At 38.4% G+C, this 21,769-nt stretch overlaps 1 protein-coding gene and 1 non-coding gene across 4 annotated transcripts in view; both read left to right on the top strand.

Annotated features, from left to right (window-relative positions):
* Positions 1-21,769, top strand: part of CALN1 (calneuron 1) — a 508,279-nt gene that overhangs the window by 49,083 nt on the left and 437,427 nt on the right. The window lies entirely within an intron of this gene.
* Positions 15,956-16,063, top strand: LOC150009146 (U6 spliceosomal RNA). The gene has a single exon (XR_016511495.1). It is a non-coding gene; the product is annotated as a U6 spliceosomal RNA (small nuclear RNA).

Genomic DNA, 21,769 nt, shown 5'->3' with positions numbered 1-21,769 from the left:
CCTCCGACCTCTCCTTGATGTTGTCTCCCTTCCTTCTGATCAAACCTGTGCTCCTTGAGTACTTTAGAAGCATGTTCAGTCTTATATCTGCCCCAAGTCTTGATGTCAAATGGGGAAGCTGAGATGACCATGTGGATGACCAGGAAACCTTTTCACCTCATGCTGCCTCAACTTCAACTCTGTGACTTTCTTTCTTCTTGACTTTTTCTCCCATGGCCTCCACCTTACTCTTGTTACCCTTTAGAATACCCTACATCTGGGACCTCACACTGCAACACTCCTCTTTTTGACAACCTCCTCTACAACTGTTTACCATTGCTAGTCTTATTTTGGGATGAGTAGCATACTGAGAGGAAATCTTACACGAATATGGGACATGGACAGCCGACCCTACAGACTCAGCCTTCAACTCCAGTGGATCTTCAGTATGGCTGAGCAGTTCTTTTAGTGGTCAGGTTTCCTCCCCATTCTCCACCATGGGTGTTTCAACCCCTATCCATTCTTCTAAAGATGATGTCAATTCCTCATTCACATAAAAGACAAGGGTCCCAGGAAGAAAACTCTTCAACTTTCTGCCCACCATCTCTGTCACCTTTTCTTCATTTATGTCCCTCTTCACCTCTCCCTGGCCATGATTCTGGAAGAGTGGGCCCTCTACCACTCCAAGGACCATCTGCCACATGTGCTTGGACATCTGTTCCCTCTCTAATGGGACCTTATTCCATCAAATGTACTTCCCCTGTTCTTCAACTTCTTGCTTCTTCTCCTACACACAAATATTTGTTCTGATGTTACTCATCTTTTTTTTTTAAAGCAAATATAAAATTTTCCTCAAAATTTTTGAAAAAAAATTGCCTACATCTGTTTTATGTCTTTCCCCTTAATTTACATTTCACCCCTCACTCACCGTGATCTGACTTCTGCTGCCATCAGTCCACTGCTCATATTCTGGCTGGAACAAGGATAGTGTTAGGGCAGAAGGAGCAATGCCAAAGAATGAGCCCATTCAAAATTTAGCTCATCATCAAAATGTATTGACTGAGTTTATAAAATCTGTCTGTGGTTGTAGCTGTGCTTACTAAGTCAGAAGCTTTTTCAAGTAGGACCTGGAGGTCTGCTGCCGCCAAGTCCCTTCTCATTGGGATCTTCACTGATGGCACTACCAAGACCTCAGGCTGCCCTGTGAGGAGGATCTCTGCTGCCACGATGCCACACCAGCGAATGTGCTTTGCTCACTCTTGTCGCATTGGCCGGATCTTTTTCCTTTCCCTTTCCTTATCAGTTCCAGCTACCCAATTGAAATTTCGAGTGATTTTAGCTAAGAAAATTTTAATCACTCTTCTGGAGATTTTCTGATCCTATTCTTGGAAATCTTTCTTTCAACCAGGACCTATTTACTTAGTTTGTGATTCTTCTAATACAACGTGTTACATATTGATCCTCAGAATATCAATGTAAACAAATGTCCTCTAAAAGTGCTTCATGGTCAGTAAAATTCTGATGATGCTCTATACTAGAGCTGCATCTTGGAATGCACATTAAAATCTTAGAGATGCCGGACAGCAAAGAAACTGGCTTATCTTTTTCTAACTCAGCTTTTTCAAACACAGTTTGAGCCAGGAATGGAGTGTAAGTGTGTGTGTGTGTGTGTGTGTGTGTGTGTGCGTGCGCGCATCGGAGCCTAGAAGCCACATATCAAGTGTTTATTTCATCTTTCTAGGACATACCTAGTTCTCAGATCAGTTCAAATGATAAGTAACTGACTTCCTCTGGGCCCAGTGAATGGCTACGCTGGTATTCACTCAAACACCATTAACTGGTGTGCCAGGCTCTGTGCTGAGTATTGGGTATAAAGAGAGGAATAATCCCTTCCCTCATGCAGTTTATAGGCTCACGGAAAAGATGGATTAGTATTCACCACAAAGTTTATGTGTTAGGATAAATTCATGCACTAGGAGCATCTTAAGGGACACACACACACACACACACACACACACACACACACACACACACAAAGTGGTACAGCTCCAGGGTCCATCATTCATTTATAAAACAATACTATGATGTGAGTAGTGCTTCATGAAGTTATACAATATAGTAGAATGGGCATATATCCATCCAAACATGCATTGTTTGTTGTTATTAATGTGGTCACATTGCTCTGCAAGGTTTTTTCATTCAAAAATTTATTACCAATGTCCTTTTCTATTGTGCTGTGATTTACTTAACCATTACCCTATTGATGGTTGTTTAGGTTGCTCTGTTTGCTTTCACAGGCAGGGCTGCAGTGAGCATCCTTGTATATTTATACCCATGAACTTGTGTAAGTATATCTAAATATAAATTTTCCAGAAGTGAAATTTTTGTGTTGTAAAGTATGTACATTTTTAAAAATTTGCTAGATTTGCCAAATTGCTCCAGAATTATTATGTAAGGTAGGGTGTCTAAGGACAGGGGCCACTGGCAGAGAGGAGGAGGAGGCAGCAGAGGAGAAGGGCTTGAAAGTGATCGTTAATGGAGTCGCATCCCTTAGGAAAGTGAGAGGGCACAGGATCAAGGATACAATCTTCATGAAGAAAAAACTTTATATGCCAACCAAAGTGTAAGTTATGGACTCCACAGGAAATATTACAAATGCTTTCAACTACAAAATTTTTATCACTCTTTCATCCTCCTGGATATACTCTGACCCAATCTCTTAGAAACCCCCTTTTCATGAAGGACCCACTTACTTTCTGCATGATTCTTCTAATGAAACACACCACAAATTGATGATTAACATCGATATTAAGAAGTATTTCTCTAAAGGCGCTTCCTGGTCAGTAACCCAACTGGCCCCTAGGAGCCTGATGTCTTTGGAAGCACTCTGGGCATCAGGATTCCATGTGCCTGTCCTTCCAGCATTTGCATGGAGGACACGGAAAGGAGCCAGAACATGCCTAGCATCATAGGACAAACAAGACACATGTTCATGCAATGTCTGTTTCATCTTATACCAGATAATCTATGACAGTTTAATATTAAAACAAAGCTTGGTATGCTATGGTGCAGAATACTAGAGTCTAAGACAAAAGTGATGTCTTGCTTGCAGGAGACTCTTTTGGGCTATGACCACATACTTCTCTGTCATCAGAAGCCCTTCAATGGAAAAATCTAGAATCATTGGGACAGGCCATATTCATCTAGTACATTCTTGGTGTTTGTATCAAATTTTAATTGGGGCATTTGCTCCTATTGAGAAAGTGAGGCAGGGGGAGGGGAGAGACAGTGGAGTTCATGCCCTAACAGACTTGCTGTTAGCAGAAGACAGCACTTGACCTCAAATTCAAGCCAGTCCAGCCAACCACAGAATCCAAAGGAAACCAGAAAGACTCAGAGGCCCCTCAGGCATGTTCCCCCAGGGACCCCCTCCCCCTGTCTCTCCCCCTGGAGCCAGGTCTAGCTCTCTGTCCATGGTCCACATGTGTGGTCATCGTAGAAGCCTTTTCTTCCTGAACTTCTTGTCTTTTAGTCCAGCTACTGTTGCTTTGTAATAAACCACCCCGAATTTAGTGACATAAACCAACAAACATCTTATGCTTATGGAGTCTTTGGGTCAGGAATTCAGTGAGGATGGCTTATTTGCCCCATGAAGTCTAGCGCTTCTGATGGAAAGACTCAGAAGGCTGGAGGCTGGAATTATCAGGTCACTCATGTGCTTGGTACCTGGCTGGGCTGGCTGAAGGATCAGCTCAGCTGGGAGCATCTAGCTATGACTTCTCCATGTGGCTTATGCTTTTCATGGCGTGGCATCTGGGGCATAAGGTGAGCATCTAGGGATGAACCTTCCAAGAGGACCAGCTTGGGAATTGGTTGGCCTTTTATGACTTCACCTTGTAAGCAACACTTCTGGTGCATTTTCGTGGTAAGAGCAGCGAAATCCTTCTTGATGCAGGGGATGGGAGCATAGATTGCACCTATCAGGAGGAGAAGTTTCAGAAAATTTAGGGGTCGTATAGTGACCCCTAAATTCTCCTTCATGGATCCTGGGTCCTCTGCGACCTGCTCCAGGTGATGCACTTCTTTCAGCACCTTCTGGTATCCTGCTGGGTGCTGTGGGAGAAAAGGATCCTGGAGGAGTCAAGATAAGGGGCCTTCCAGTGATCTGAGAATCCTGCAGATAGCTTGGAACATTATTATGTTAGAAAAGTGTTCGTCTTCCTAAGTTATCCTAACCGGAAGGAGGAAGGACAGGGAGGAAAAACCCACACTGGCACATGGAGGAACTTTAAACATGTGGCTGAGAAAATAACCAGGACAAGTTTTCAGGAAAAGCGATAACAAAGTGCATTCCAGGAGAGAGAATGGCCACATCGTGGCACATCCTTATGCAAGCGGCACTCTCCACAACTCTAGGGGCCCCTTAGAGGACATAATTAATTGGGCCCTGGTCACACTGACCTCTGATGGGACTTATTTAAGGGGGAGCAGTCACTGGTCCCATTGTGCCATGCTTATGCAAATGTAGGCCACATGGTCATCTTCTCATATTCTATTTGGGGACAGAGCTGGGCTCCAGATCTGTACGTGAGTCAGTCCACCCTGAGGTCTAGTTGCGCGCTCCCATCCACGGGCCTAGCACCCTCCCAGCCCTGTCCAGCTTCACTTCAGGGCCATGCATGAGGCTCTGGGACCCCCACCCCCGCCATCTTCTCTCAATAGGTCGCAGCCATGAAGTCCCCAGTCTCTGGGAGGGGTACTGGAAAGAAAACTCAATTTCCCTGGCTGTCCCTTCTCTCAATTTCCCACAACACCACTAACGCATGACAGATATATATATAAATCACAGATTTTACTGAAGGCTTGGGAATAACTGGGGAATGGCAATGTAGGCAAAAATGACAATATACAACAAAATCTTGTTAGAGTCAGAAAAATATGAATATTTTTAAGGGGTCTTTTCATGCATGGGTTCCTTTGCCAATCTGGTGAAGCCTATGAATTAGGTTTTCAAATGCATGAAATGAAGTAATTAAGGTAACCACAAAGGAAACCAACATAAATACAGTATCAAAATACTAAGCAAAAACAAACGTGTGATATAACAATACATGTGTTTCTTTGTTGCTGTGTTAATAATCAGATCTATGAGTGGGAGTGGTAACTATCGTGGTTTTGAAGCGCTGCAGTGGTAAGTGTGAGCAACATCATGAAATAACGTGCGATGACTGTAACCTGATAGAAATAGATTTGTGGCTGAGCCGCAGTGCTGCTAATTCCACTGTGCCTCGTGGCTTGTACTCATAATTGAAAAACATGCTATATTCTTTCCCACCGAAATTCATGGACCCCTTGAATCCTGCCCTCAAGTCCCACGTCCCTGAGGACCCATGGCTGGTGTGTTCTTTAGCTGTTTCCAGCCTCAGTGGCAGCCCTGCCCTCTCATTTCTCAAGCCAGTGCTCTTGTCTTGGGGCCTTCCCAGGGAAAACCTCACCCCTCTTTAGGAAATTGGATTCCCCACTAGAAGGTCCATCTCCCTCTGACATCCTCTCCCACAGGGACACTTTGTAGAACTCAATCCACCCTGCCAGGAGGTGATAAAAATGATACTGGAGCAAGTATCCCACAGGTGCATATTGGTAAGGCTAAGCCCAAGTCACTGATTTCCTTCCCTAGGTCAGACCAATAGCTACTTGACTTCTTATGGAGACAGGAGGCTTCAAAGCCAGCACTCCTGGGCAGAGAAAACTTGCAGAATTAAAGATCTAGACCTCTGAAAATCCTCCTAGGTATAAAGAAGGTCCCTCTGACTACCTTTCAGGTTTAATAGTCAGGCTGGAGCCAGGAAGAAGGAGCGTATCATGCAGGGAAAGTAAAGAAAAGTTCTCTCCAGTCTCTGGTGAGGGGTTAGAGGGAGAAGGACAAATGATAAGGAGGTAGGAGGGTTAGCAGGGTGTTCTGCTTCCACCTCTCTTTCTTGGCACCTGGGAACAGTGCTCCTGCCTCAACCCTCCATGGGGTCTTTGGGAGCCCACCAGAAAGGGCACCTGTCCCAATATGCTGCCTCTGGCCTAGCTAAATGTGTGGAGAGTGAAAAAAGGAGCTCCCTTGAGTCTCGTTATGTATGGGGCAGATGCTGAATGAAGAGCTTGCTAGTCTGCTGTGTGAGCACTGCAAGGTGTCTCTAGAACAGAGGATGGATACTCTCTTCCCTGGCCAGACCTGGATGAAGAGCAAAGCAGAGACCCAGGGAGATGGAGCCAGACAGAGCTGAGAGGAACCAAATAGTAAGGGCGGGTGCAAAGGCTCCTGAAAGCATTGCCCACGTGAGAAGAAGGCCCAAGTATCTAGCTCTAAACTTCAGGTTTGGAGGCCAGCAGGACACCGGTGAACATGGGACAAAACACATCACCCTGGGAGACAATAGGAGAGACTAAATAGTCTTAAAATGAACTTCATTTGGAGGGTAACATTTTTAGATTTACAAAAACTTTGAGAAGATCTAGTACAGAGTTCTCATATCCTGAACACTCAGTTTTCTGTTAGCATTGCACATGAACAGGGTACACTAGTATTAGCTAAGGTCCATAATTTATTCATATTTCCTTAGGTTTTATCTAACATTTTTTTTCTCTTCCAGAATATGACATTACATTCAGTAGTTATATCTCTTTCGGCTCCTCTTGGCTGTGACAGTAGTTATATCTCTTTAGGCTCCTCTTGGCTGTGACAGTTTCTCAGACTTTCTATTTTTTGAAAAAAATTTTTTTTTAGACATTTTTTCTTTTAGATTTTATTTACTTATTTTCAGAGAGAGGGGAATGGAGGGAGAGAGAGAGGGAGAAGAACATTGATTGGTTGCCTTTCGCATGCACCCAACTGGGGACCTGGCCTGCAATCCAGGTATATGCCCTGGCTAGGAATCGAACAGGTGACCTTTCAGTTCACAGGCAGGTGCTCAATCCACTGAGCCACACCAGCCAGGAAAGACTTTCCATTTTTTTGATGACCTTGATGTTTTGAGGAATACTGGTCAGGTATTTTGCAGAATGTTTTCAATTGGAATTTATCTCATGGTTAGACTGGGGTTATAGGTTTGAGGGAGGAAGATCACAGAGGTAAAGTGCCATTTTCATCACATCCTATCAAGGGTACATACTATAAATGTGACATCACTGTTGATGTTGATCAACCTACCCACGGTAATATTTGTCAGTATTTCCCATTTCCCAATGTAAAGTCACTAATTGGCCCCTTTCTGTACTGTCCTCTTTTGAAGAAAGTCCCTATGCACAGACTAACTGAAAAAATGAGGAGTTATGCTCCCCCTCCATGAGGGCAGAGTATCTACATAAACTATTTGGAATTTTTCTGTACAGGAGATTTGATCATCTATTTACCTACATATGGAGGCATGGATATTGTTTGTATATTTTGGGTAATATGCCAATATAACTTGATTTGTTTTATTGCTCTAATGGCTGTAGCCTTGGCAATTGGGAACTCTTGGTTCCTTACTTTGTGGTGCTAGAATATGCTCCAGGCTCATCTTGTGTATTTTCTGTCCCAGTTCCCTGGCCTGGTTTCCTGTATTAGGTAATGGTATTAGAAACCAAGATCTGAGCACTAGGTGTGTTTGTTGCTACTGTGGTATTATTGCTTCTAGGCCCTCTCAGCTTACAGAACAAAGAAATATATATATGTGTGTAATAATCTATGTATATGCATATATCTGTATGTACTTCTATATGTAACTGTCTGTATCCAAATAAAGGGAAACATGGGTTTATACCGATGTCTCCAACTCTAATCCATCACCACACAGATCATTCTAGCATCTTCTCCTTACTTATTTGTAAACACCCACTCTAACAGTGAGAAATCTGGCTCTCACTATCCACCATCCATTTACAGTTGGCCCTTGAACATTGTAGGCGTTAGGGGCAATGACACCCATGCAGTTGAAAATCTATGTGTAACCTTTGACCCCCCCCTACCACTTAACTACTAATAGCCAACTGTTGACCAGAGAAGGCTTACTGATAATGTAAACAGTCAAATAACACACATTTTGTATGTTGTATGTATTATATACTGTATTCTCACAATACTAAGCTAGAGAAAATAAACTGCTATTAAGAAAACCATAAGGAAGAGGAAATATAGGAACAGCGTTTATTGAAGAAAATTCATGTATAAGTGGACCCATGCAGTTCAAACAGTGTTGTTTAAGGGTCAACTGTACTTGTTTAATTGTAATACAGATGTATGGTGGTATCGGAATTAACACATATGCCTGTAGGAAACAACTTTATCAACAAAAATGTTTATGTACAGTGCCTTTGCCCTTCATTTTACAGACTCTACTCATTTCCAAAGTAACTTATATCAGTACTCCCCATGCTGCTCCCATCCATGAGGTCATTTCATACATTGTGAGACAGATTAATTTGTCACATTCTGTGTTTCACCCTGGGACTCTACTGACCCACTCAATGATTTTAAAATTTGCATCCATTAAGGTTCACTCAGTGCTGAAGTTCAGTGGATTTTTGCCAAATACATATTTTCCTGTATCCACAATTGCAGTATCATGCAAAATAGTTTCTCTGCCCTAAAGTACCCTGTGCTTTACCTAGTCAACCTTCCTGCATTACCCCTAAACTCCAGAAACCATTGATCTTTTTATCTCTATACTTTTGCCTTTTTCATAATGACATTTAAATGGAATCACATAGTATTTAGCTTTTCAGACTGGCTCCTTTCATTTACATATGTTCATTTAAGATTCATCCGTGTCTTTTGTGGCTGAATAATATTCCATTTTATAGATACACCACCATTTATTCACCTACTAAAGGACATCTTGGTTCCATCCAGTTTTTGGTGATTATAAATAAAGCCTCTATAAATGTATAAATATATATTTAAATAGATTTATAAATAAATATTATGCTATAAATCTACATTCAGATTTTTGTATGGATGTAAGTTTTCAAATTAGTTGGGTAAAAGCTTAGGAGTGTGTGTGCTGGATAGAATGATAAGACTGTTTGGCTTTGTAAGGAACTTCCAAACTATTTTCCAAGGTGGATGTACCATTTTTGCATTCCCACCAGCAAGAAAGAAAGCTCCTCTTGCTTCACATTTTCACTGGCAACTGGTATTGTCTTTTCAATTTTGGATTTTAGCCATACTAATAGGTATGCGTTAGTATCTCATTGTTTTAAATTTATATTTCCTAATGAAATATTATGTGGAGCATTTTTTCACATGCTTGTTTGCCATCTGTATGTTTTCTTTGGTGAGGTGTCTGCTAAAATCTTTTCCCCATTTTTTGCACTAGGTTGTTTGTTTCCTTATTGCTGAGTTTAATGATTTTTTTTTCTATAGTTTGGCTATAAGGTCTTTAACAGATACACATTTTTTGAATATTTTCTCCCAATCTGTGGTTTGTCTTTCTATTTTCTTAGCAGTGTCTTTTGCAGAGCAGATTTTAATCTTAATAAAGTCCAACTTACCAATTTTTTTTCATAGATCATGCTTTTGGTGTTTTATCTAAAAGCTCATTACCAAACACAAGATCATCTAGATGTTCTTCTATATTTTCTTCTAAAAACTTTATAGTTTTGCATTTTATTTTTAGGCCTATGATCCATATGAATTAATTTTTATGAAAGGTATATGAGGGGTGGACCCACAAAAACCTGGAATTATCTTCTGGAGGGCGGTCTGCTGTAGTACATGCTTCTTCACTAGGTGAGTGTTCTAGGAACCCACCTGTATCAGTGTATTAGCTGGTGTTGTTGTGAGAGACTACCTTGGGTTCCAGTGGATTTTTTTGAAGACTTTTCAATGCATTTGCCCCTTTCATGATGGGTGATTGACGAGCTCACCTGCCCACATTGTGCTGAGTGTTCAGCAGTTTTTGACTAAAAACAGCATGACCCCCGTGCCCCACCCTCCCTATGCACCTGATCTTGCCCTGAGTGACTTTTGTTTGTTTGTTTGTTTCCCTGGATGAAAAAATTTGCCAAAGGGAAACATTTTGCCAATATTGAAGAGGCAAAACAAAAAAACAGCAGAAGCACTAAAAGGCATCAAAATCGACAAGTTCAGAAACTGTTTTGAGCAACGGAAAAAACAACTTGATAGGTGTATTGCATCAATACTTTAAAGAGTGACTGAAGTTTAAACATATAAGAATAAATACACAAGTTTTAATAAAGAAATTCCAGTTTTTTTTGGCCCCCACCTTAAGTTCTGTGTCTAGGTTAATTTTTTTGCACATGGGTATTCAATTGTTCCAGCACCATTTGTTGAAATCACCATATGCTTTCCATTCTCCCTGTGGTCTCGTGGTCCCCTAGGATTAGACCTTGTAGAAAATACGCATGCATGCGCATATTTGCAAACCCTCACCTCCCAAGGACAAAATAGCATTCCCAGAGATAGCTCAGTGTCAGTCCCCAGAAAAGGAGGAAACTATTTTATTAAAGGCAACATAATCTGCAAGATGTTTTCTGTCAATAATGGAGAAAGCATTTTGCCTCCTTTCTCTAGGTCGTACTCAAACATGTAATTGTGCACATTAAATGCAGATTGTTGTCACAATAATGTGATCTCCGAGCCAATTGCTCCACATCCTCATCCTTCGTTTCACTGTGGATTGGATATAAGCTGTGAAATCATCGCTTTTTCTCTTGCCCGAGGAGGAACGAATTTTCAGACAGGGCTTTTTATCCTCTTCAATATGAAGATGCACTCCTACCCCTTCCTAGAAAAACCACTGGGAGGTGTGAATGAAGTCGTGTACTTGCAGTTACACAAGGACCTTCTTGGCCAGCTGCTAGGGACAAAAGGGAAGATAGTATCACATAGGTCCTGCTCCTCAGGGCTCACATTCTAATTCAAGGTAGACTTGAGTTTAAAATGCAGTTAGACCAGTCACCAAACAGCATTTCCCTGACCACCTGCCACTCATACTTTGGGAACTAAAGCTTCCCCAAGTCTGCTGCAGTATTTCACACGTGTCTGTGGACATGGGTTCAAGAGACTCGTGCCTGATGGTCGCCAGTTTTCTCCAGTCATCGCAAGGTGATGCTACCTCTGCCTGGGAAGTTCCCATTGCTGACCCTCACGATGTGGCCAGGGCTGGGACCCAACAGTTCACTGCCCATGGACTGAATCAGCTGAAGGGCTTATCACCAACACTTACAGTTTTGACCTGAGAGTCCCTCTACATGACTTCTTCTTCTTCTTTTTTTTTAAGTCCTCACCGAGGACATGCTTATTGATTTTAGAGAGTGGGAAAGGGAGGAGAAAGAGAGGGGGAGAGAAACATCAATGTGAGAAACATCTTTTGGTCCTCTCTCTCACATGCCTCAACTGGGGACCAAACACAACCCAAGCATGTGCCCTGACTGGGAATCGAATCCACGACCTTTCAGTTTATGGGATGATGCTTCAGCTAAGCCTCATTGACCACGACAAGACTTGGGTTTTCTTTGTTTGTTTTGCATTCATTTTTTTTTTTTTGCCTGTACAAGCCAATGATTTTCTCCCTCATCCTTGAATTTCAAAGTTTTACCAGCATGTAGTGAATCACCTCTTAATAATTTTGCCAGTGATCCACTGTGATCTTCATACTTACTCTTTAATCAGTTCAGAAAAAAATTTCTTTGGTTATATTTTTAAATTATTACTTCTTTTCTATAGTTTGGGTTTATTTCTTGGAAATACCTATAAGTCTTAGGTTGCACCTCCATTTCTTTGCCCTATAATATGTAACACATTTTTCTATGAAAAGGTTTATATCTTTGTCCTTTCCTTCTGCATTCTGGGAGACCTAGTCTAATTTTTATCCCATAATAAAGCTTTCATTTCTGATGTACCTTTTTAATCTGCTGCCAGGCGTTTCTTTCTTTCCTCCTCATTTCTCCATCTGTATCTCTGCCTTCACTTTAGTTTGTTCTCTCCTTGCCTCAGTATCACAAAATATGTGCCTTCCTGTATCTTTTATGATGACCCCCAAGGACATAGTTCCTAAAATTTGTTTCTTAAGATGCCATCTTCAAAAATAGCTTTCCTTGAGATTTTAAGACAATGTTTTCCTTCCTACATGTCACAATGTCATCTGATAGGCTCTACATTTGGCTTTTTCATTCTTATTGAAGCTTGATATTTAGCAATTTGTGGAGTTTGACTGGGACCCATTTGACCTGGGGCTGTAGGACTGCTGTGGGATTTTTTTGTTATTCTGATTGTTGGATTTCCTCACTCAGTTGGAGAATTCCCAAAATTAATAAAAACAACATGTAGTGCTTTCAACTCTCTATCTATAATGCTTTTTGTATATTATATTTCAATAACAAATATCCTATACACAATAATTTTTTCTTCTATAACATATGCCAGGAGGCATACTTGGTTTCCTGCATAGTAAGACTTTAGTGAATCAAAGCAGAAAGGAGAGTTGAATTACAGGGGAAGAGAGTTGCACAAGCTGTTGACAGGCTCAGAAAATATCCTTATGCACTTGAAAGGTGGATACCTAGTTTTCAGGTCCCTGCAGCCTCTATGTCCTAGAATCAAAGTCATATTGAGTACAGCTGCTCAGGGTTTAGTTAGGTAGACAGAATTGTAATTCTATAGCTACATAAGTATAACTATATCTACTGATGTCTATGTAGCAAACCTAATATGCCTTCTGGTATATGCTATAGAAGAAAAAGTAAATAGGATTTTTTATAATTGAAAAGTATTGTAAATACAATATGATATTTGTTATTGAAATATAAAAAGCACTGTAATAGAGATAGATAGATATAGTTATAGATATATACATAAATAACTATAATTATATCAATTTTTCTATGGAGGGCTAAACCATGACTGAAACAAATGAGAAATTTGATAGCTTTTAACTTGGATTTTCACACACAACACCTATGTAACTGGCAAAATATTGATTCTACTATTACTGAAACTAGAGTGCCTTCAAGTAGTGAGAAGAAAACTCCTCATTGGTGGTGTCCTATTTCTGTTGGATACCATTGTAAATGTGTTTGCATAAGTTGCAAGAGAAACTTGCTCTAGCATGTCACCAACATCATGACTAGAGAGAAACTGATAGTTACCTAGAGTTGACATCTTAGTCAAAATGCTGAAACAACAGAATGAAGGTATAGTACTATTTATGGGGGTTGAGTAATTTTCCTGGTATAAATTTTGCATTAAGTGAGATAATTCAGAGAGAGCTTTTAGCCCAGTGTCTGATACATGGTATGTACCCCACAACTATTAGCTAGTACCATTGTCATTAATTGAACATATTTAATCTAAGGTTAAACCTTTTAATATGTCCTTTAAAAACTGTCTTATCAGAGAAAATGAGAATCACCTATTTTCATTAGGATAGATTTTGTCATACTAACTTAAAATCTTATTGGCTTAATAAAGTATATGTGTCACTCCCATGTAGTCTGACACAGAAGGAGTCATACTTTCCCATCTTGTAGTTATTTCATGGGACGTACAGAGACTTCAACAGTCATATAGCAGAGGAAAGGGAAGAGGAGAGACACAAAAGCTTTTAATGGAAATGGTATAGGTCATTTCAGATCACTGGCCAGAACTTGTCACTTTCCCCCAATCCAACTGCAAGAGAGGATGAGCAAATAAAAAAAAGTTCATAGACAGATCATAAGTCCTAATAGGTTCTACCATGACTAAAAAGTAGGAAATCTGAATTTTGGACAAGACTTCAAAATCAATTTCAAGTAAATTACTTCTGTATTTTTTCAGACAGGTATTAAATTCTAGCCAATTTGGTACAATAACAAAACACACAAATTAAGGATAATTCAAAAGCAAAAGGCTATGCTTTGTCACACTAAGTACCTGTAAGAAACTCCTTATTTTAAAAATACAGAGGTAATTCTAAAACAGAAGTGTAAATTCCCAAGTTCTCACTAAACATTGACCAATATCGAAAGAAAGTAATTTTGAAGAGAGTCCAAATTCCTGGCTTTCTGTTAGGTCTAGAACTAACTGGCTTTTCCTGGAGTCAGAAATAGGTAGTAGGTCTGAATTAAATCCTGTTCAACATATTCTGGATTTACTTGTGTGTTCAAACAAAGAAGTGAACGTATTTAATTTAAAAATGGTGTCTCAAGAGATTTTCACTTCTGGTCAAGAAGGAATAACATAAATTGGATTTACCCTCCCACCTGACGCAATAACAATAACAGAAATTGAAAAAGTACATGAAACAATGGGTTTCAAGGTATTACAATAAGGTGATGAAGAATAGTGAAACCTGAGAAACAGGAAGCAAACACAGTGAGGCCTGTGTTTATCCCAACTTAGAGCCTGAAAAGTTTACAGGCCTTAGTTCAGGGAGGAGGAGCTGAGACATAGAGAACTTCAAAATTATGAAGTAAAAAACTGAGAGAACATCAAGGAGAAATAGATATATTTGTAATAGTAGTTGGAGATTTTAATACTATCACAAACTTAACTTGTATAATGCTATTATTTGACATGACATAATTAGAATTTATAGCATGCTCCATCCAACAGCAGCAGAGTACCTGTGCTTTTTACGTAAATATGGAACATTTACCGAGATAGACCATTTATGGCATATAAGTAAATAAATAAAAGAATTCAAATCATACAGGTATGTTCACTAATCACAATAAAATTAAGTTAGAAATCAGTAGCAGGAAGATATTTGGAAAAGTTCCCAAATAATTGCTTACTTAACCTATGAGTCAAAGAACTCAAAAGATAAAGGGGTAACTATGTTGAACTGAATGAAAATATAAATATATCATATCAAAATTTGTGGGATATAGCTAAAACATTACCTAAAAGAAAATTTATAGCACTAAGTACCTATATTAGAAAAGAAACAAAAAGGTCTCAAACAAGTTTCTACTTTAAGAAACTAGAAAAAGAAGAGAAAATATATTAAAGCAAGGAAAGAAATAATAAAGATCAGAACAAAATTAATAACATAGAAAAACAATAGATGAAATCAATAAAACCAAAAGCTGATTCTTTGAGAACATTAATAAAATTGCTCTGGCTAGATTTATCAATAAAAAAATTTTGAAGTCACAAATTACAAATATAAGGAATGAGAAAGGTAATATCACTACAGATTCTACAGATTAAAAAGAATAATAATAGAATATTTTGAATAACTTTATGCCAATAAATTTGATAATAGATAAAATGGGTAAATTCCTTAAAAGACACAAACCACCAAAGTTCCCTCAAAAGGAAATACAGTTCCTGAATAGTCCTATTTCAGTTAAAAATAAATTTGTAGTTAAAAATTCTTCTCACAAAGAAAACTCCAGAGCTGGATGACTTCAACAGTGAATTCTACTAAAGAAATAATGCCATTCTACATAAACTCCTGCTGACAATTGTAAAGGAGAGCATGCTCACCACTCAGCCAGCATTATCTTGATTTTTAAAAAGCAGATAAAAGTATACAAAACAACAGAACAATATCCTTCATAAACATGGATGCAAAAATTCTTTTTTTTAAAAGATTTTATTTACTTATTTTCTAGAGAGAGGAAGAGGGAGGGAGACAGAAAGGGAGAAAAACATTGAAGTGCAAGAGAAACACTGATTGGTTGCCTCTTGCACGCTCCTAACCGGGAACCTGGTCCAAGCCAGGCACGTGCCCTGATTGGAAATTAATTCAGCAACCATTTGGTTTGTGGGACAATGCCCAACCCACTGAGCCACACCACTCAGGGCCATGCAAAAATTCTTTATAAAATTTTGACAAGTCAAATTCAAAATTATATAAAAAGGAATATACACCATGACCAAGTGGTGGCTTATCTCAGAAAGCAAAATTAGTTTAATATTCTAAAATCAACATATAATAACAGACCGAAAAAGAAAAATTATATAGTCATCTCAAAGGATGCAGAAAAATTATTTGAAAAAGCCAATATTTATTCTTTATTAAAAAAAGAAGGAATAATGCAGAAAAGATTAGCACAACCCCTGTGCAAGGGTGACTTGTAAATTCAAGAAGCATTCCATATTTTTTATGTAATTGTATAACCACCATGCTGTACACCTGAAACTAATATAAAATAATATTAAGTGTCAACTGTAATTAAAAAATAAAAACTTAAAAATAGTAAAAATAAATAAATAAAAAAGAAGACTCAACCCTGGCTGGTGTGGCTCAGTTGGTTAGAGCATTGTCCCATAACTGAAACATTGAGGGTTCAATTCCTGGTTCAGGCATGTGCAATCCCCAATCTGAGTACGTATGGGGACAACCAACTGATGCTCTCTCTTGAATAAATGTTTCTCTCATTCCCTTCCCCTCTCTCTCTAAAAAGCAATGAAAAGAATGTCCTCAGGTGAGGACTAAAATATAAAAATAAAATAAAATGAAAAAGAAGACTTAGCAAACTAGTAGTAGAAGGGAAGTTTTTCAACCTAATAAAGAGCATCTACAAAAAACGTATAGCTAGCATCATCTCAGTTGTAAAAAAAAAAACCAAAAACAACAACAAAACAAAAAACAAACAAACAAAACCCCTAAATGCTTTACTCCTAAGATCAGGAAAAAGAAATATTATTTCTTTCATTTTTATTTAACATTGTACTTGAGGTCCTAGCCAGTGCACTAAGATATGAAAAATAAATAAAAGGCATCCAGATTGGAAAAGAAAACATAAAACATTCTTTATTTACAGATAACTTGGTTGTTGTATTATTTTATTATTGCTGCATAATGAATTACTACAAATTCAGTGACTTATAGCACCTATTTATTGTTTCAGTCTCTGTAGGTCAAAGTCTGGGCAGGCCTAGCTGGTTTCTCAGGGTCTCAGAAAGCTAAAGTCTCATCTGGAGGCTTGACTAGGGAAGGATCTGCTTCTAAACTCCTTTAGGTTGTTGGCAAAATTAATTTCTTGAGACTAGAGAATTCATGGAAGCTTGCTCTTTCAAAGACAGTGACAGAAAGAGAGGGACAGAGACTCTACTACTTTGAGTAGATCTATAGATCTTTTCATGGGAGCATTTCATTAGTTTAGAACTTTGTTTCTGTAACTTTACATTTTAAACTTCTTCTTTACCCTTGCCATTCTATTGGTAAGAGGCAAGTCAAAGGTTCTGCCTTTATTACAGGGGAAAGATAACACAAAACCATGGCTGCTGGAAGGTGAGAATCATGAGGGCCATCCTAGAATTGTGCCTATTATACTTACTCACTTATGAAGAAAATCTAATGGAATTGTCAATAGAAAATTCAAAAATTCAGAGAGCTTTTCTTAGTATGAATATTTTACTGAGAGAGGAACAAACTGCAAATTAGGAAGACTTCAAATTCGAAAGTGCTAAACTCAATTCTCAGCAGTTATAGCTCAGATTATAAAGCATAAATGAAGAAGTACATTGTTTTCTGTGTTACTAGAAACTCCCTTTAAAGTAGTAGGACTACATAAGCTTACTTATTTGTATATGATTGGCTAGAAAACTTCAAGGTCACAGTAACATAAGTAAGGGAAGGGTCTAGTCAAGGAACGTGTATAAATGACTCATGGACATGGACAACGGGGAGGGATATGATTGTGGGAGAAGGGGTGGGTTGGGTGGAGGGGAGCAATGGGGGAAAAATGGCACAACTGTAATTGAAAAACCAAAAAATAAAAGGAATAAAAGAAAAAAGAAACCTTAAGTCTTGTTTAAGGTCAAAGTCAGCATTTGGGAGAAATCAGGACAGTCTAAGTTTTGTTTACATGACTGTGAGTAGTTGGCTTAGGGGAACTCAAACTGTGGCCTCTATTTTCTTTAAACAGAATCTACAAGAAAACTTCTAGAAGTAATGAGCTTAGTAAGTTGCAGGATACAAGATCAATATTCAAATATTAGTTGCATTTCTATTTATCACTAACTAAAGTGGCATGACAATATAAAAACATCCAAAATATAAACTACATAATGATAAAGACTTTGAAAGACCTGTGCACTAAAAACTACAAAACATTGCTAATCTAAGCTATCAAATTTATGTGCATAAAGTTGTATGTAGCATATCTTATTATCTTTTTTAAAATGTCAACCAGATTTAGAGTGACACCCCTCTTCCATTTCTGATATTAGTAATCTCTCTCTCTCTCTCTCTCTTTTTCATTTATACTAGTAGTTGTCAATTTTATCTTCAAACAACCCGTTTTGGGTTCAATTGATTTTTTAAAAATTGCTTTTCTGTTTTCTTTTATTGATTTCTGCTTTTATTCTTTCCTTTATCCTGCTTGCTTTGTATTTATTTTCCTTTTCTTTTTTTCTAGAGTGTATAGTGAAGCTTAGATTATTGGTTCGAGACTGTTTTATTCTGATGTAAACATTTAATGTTATGACTTTAAACAAGGCTCCATTCCACAAATGTATTTCAAATTTTGTTTAGTTCAACCTACTTCCTAATTTACTTTGAGACTTTCTATTTGTCTCATGGATTATTTCCAACCCATTTAGAGATTTCCCATAATCTTTGCTATTGCTTTTAAGTCTAATTCCTTTCTCTGCATGATTTCAATTACTTTAACTTTGTTAAGATTTTTTTTTTTTTTATGACCCAGGATATAGTATTAACTTAGTGATTGTTCCATTTGGACTTGAAAATGATATATATTCCGTTTTTGGGTTTAGTAAGTACAAGTTAGACCTAGTTGGTTGATGGTGTTATTCAGTTCTACATTTTTGCTGATTTTCTGCTTACTTGTTCTATCAATTCCTGAGAGAGGAGTGTTGAAATCACTAATAATTGGGGATTTGTCTACTTCTCCTTTTTTGTTCTGTCCAGTTTTTGTTCTGTTGTTATGTGTGCACACATTTAGGATAATTATATTTCTTGGTGAATTTATTCATTCATCAACATATAATGTGCCTCTTTTGCCTTGTTATTCTTTTACTCAGAAGTCTATTTTGTCTCTAGCTTCCTCTTGATTAATACTTACATTGTATATCTCTTTACCATCCCTACATATGTCAATATATTTGAAGTGAGTTTCTTGTAGACAGCATATAGTTGGGTCATCATCTTTATTCATTCTGCCAATCTGTTTTTTAATTGTGCTTAGACCATTTACCTTTAATTATTAACATATTTGGATTTATGCTTACAACTTTAGTGTTACTTATCTGTTCATACCCTCTGTTTTTCATTTTCTTTCCTTTTTCTTTCTTTTGGGTCATTTGAAGATCTTTTTAGTATTTCATTTTAATTTATTATTATTGACTATAGCTCTGTATAATTTTTGTTTGCTGTAGAAATGATAAAACATATTTAATTTTCACAATCTAATTAGAATCTGTATTTAAAAAATTTGCTTATTGAAATGTATTTTACTGATATGAAAAGTACATAGCACGAAATTCAGCTCCTCTAGCTGCTTCAAGCTGGACATGGTCGTCGTCCTACCTACCCGTGGGTCAAGAAATCCCTAATAAGAGTGGGGGTATGGAGGGGAGGGTGGCCTTCCCACAAGGGGAAGGATCGTGCAGACTTCAGGTTGGTTGGCTGTCTCTGGACAACGGCATGCTTGGTTTAACAGGCTGGCATCCTTGTTGTATTCTGGGGGCAACAGGGTTAAAGGACATCATTCAATCTGTAACCACTAGATGACAAAAGACAGGTATTAATTTTTCAATGTCCCACATTAGGGAAAATAAGGGCTTCTTTGGAGGAAGGTATGCCAGGTACATCTCACCTGTCCAAAACCCTTTTGCCCATTACACTTAGTTTGGACTGAGGGAAATATTTTAGGTTTCCCCCCTCTCAGGCCTCTGGGCTCTTTCTGTCCAAGCCATTAGGATAGAAAAGAGAAACCAGTTTTAAAGTGAAGCCCACAGACCACCCCATTCTTCACCAACCCAGCCACTTAGTTCAGCCAAACCATTGAGTCTCAGGGGGCAGCAATGCAGACAGGATTAAGTGAGGCCTATATGTACAGACAGTCACTCAGGTAATGAGATCGTAGGCTTATGCCCTTTGAAAACAGAAAACACATGTTAATTTACGTAACATAACCCACAAACAAGTCTCTAAACATGTAAGACTGTCTTATTAGAAAGACATCCAGTTGCAAGGCATTTGACATTCTTCTTGCCTGTAAATTAAACATCTTTGATAATGCCACAGACATAGTTTAACTTTCAAATGAAAACATATTTTAAATGAAAAGAAACTTTAAAGACGGTTAGTTGCACTACTTTATAGTCTACCACTGGGCATTGTGATCTTCTCTGAATCATGATTTTTCTCCCTAAGATTACCCTCCTTGTCATTAAAGGGACTGCATTAAGTCCATTTTTAATTTATCTTGTTCATTTGCATAAACACAACTAGAGCAGCAAATGATCACTTATGATCTTTAGTTCTGCTTTGCTGGAACTTACGCAAGGAACATTTAGGGTGACCTTCAGCCTCCCCTTCAAGGCAGAGAAGCAGATCTACATACCTGGCATTCAGCCTTGCCTGTAAACACCTGTCTTTTCCAGGTCCTCCTGGTTTTCCATTGTGCCTTAAGGTCCCTTCTAGCCATCTTTCAGGAAAACAACCTTCATTCCTTCCCTGGAAAGATTGCTATGGACCACACATCCATCCAAGGTACCAGGCCTTTTATCTCGTGGACTTTTATTACCTTTGAAAGTCAGTCCCAGTTGCTCAGGGCTTTTTGGTAACAACCAAAGCCCAAGCATGTCTCCTTTAGGCATGACATTCCATTCAAAGTCTTAGTTAAAAAAGAAAAAAAAAACAAAACCTCTATTAACAACTGGTCTTATTAGTTTTATGCAAAGGAAGTTAGGTCATTACGTACTTCTTTAGAATGCCAAATTCTGGAGGGATCAGATAGGGAGAAAAATATACAGTGTGAAGGAAAATCCTTGTCCTTCTAATATTCACTGAACTTGCATTTCTATTCTTTATATTTTTATTTTTTTCCCCCCACTAAAAAATTTTCTGTTTGTTTGTTTTTCCATTACAGTTGTCTCACTTTTTTCCCCCTCTTGCTTCCCTGCACCCTGCCCCCCCTTCTTCCACATTCAGTCTCCACCCAGTTGTCCATGTCCATGGGTCATTTATACATGTTCTTTGACTAGACCCTTCCCCTTCTTACCCCTTCTCTCCCTCCCATCTCCCCCTTTGTTACTGTTAGTTTATTCCTTGTTTACATACCTCTGGTTCAATTTTGCTCATTTGTTTGTGTTGTTCATTAGTTTCCTGTAACAGGTGATAGCATAAGGTAATTTTCTTTTGTTGCCTGGCTTATTTCGCTAAGCATAATTCTCTCTAGTTCCAATCATGTTGTTGCAAATGGTAGAAGTTCCTTCTTTCTTTCAGTTCTTATTCATTGTCATTTTCCCCCTTTGTACTCGTGTTCCTCTCTGTCTCTCTCTGTTTCTTCATCTTCTTAAAGCAGACCCTTTAGCATCTCTTGCAATGCTGGTTTGGTGGAGATGTATTCTTTTAGCCTTCTTTTGTCTTGGAAACTCCTTATTTCACCTTCCATTTTGAATGAGAGCCTTGCTGGGTAGAGTATTCTTGGTTGTAGGCCTTTGTTTTTCATTGCTTGGAATATTTTTTGCCATTTCCTTCTGGCTTGTAGTGTTTCTGCTGAGAAATCCGATGATAGCCTTATTGGAGCTCCCTTGTATGTTATTAGTTGTTTCTCTCTTGCTGTTTTTAGGATTCTCTCTTTGTCTTTGAATGCTGGCATTTTAATTATGATGTGT

This window comes from Furipterus horrens, unplaced genomic scaffold (genome assembly GCF_987537825.1).
Source record: "Furipterus horrens unplaced genomic scaffold, mFurHor1.1.pri manual_scaffold_5, whole genome shotgun sequence".
Taxonomy (NCBI): Eukaryota; Metazoa; Chordata; class Mammalia; order Chiroptera; family Furipteridae; genus Furipterus; species Furipterus horrens.
This window is presented reverse-complemented; position numbering and strand designations above follow the sequence as displayed.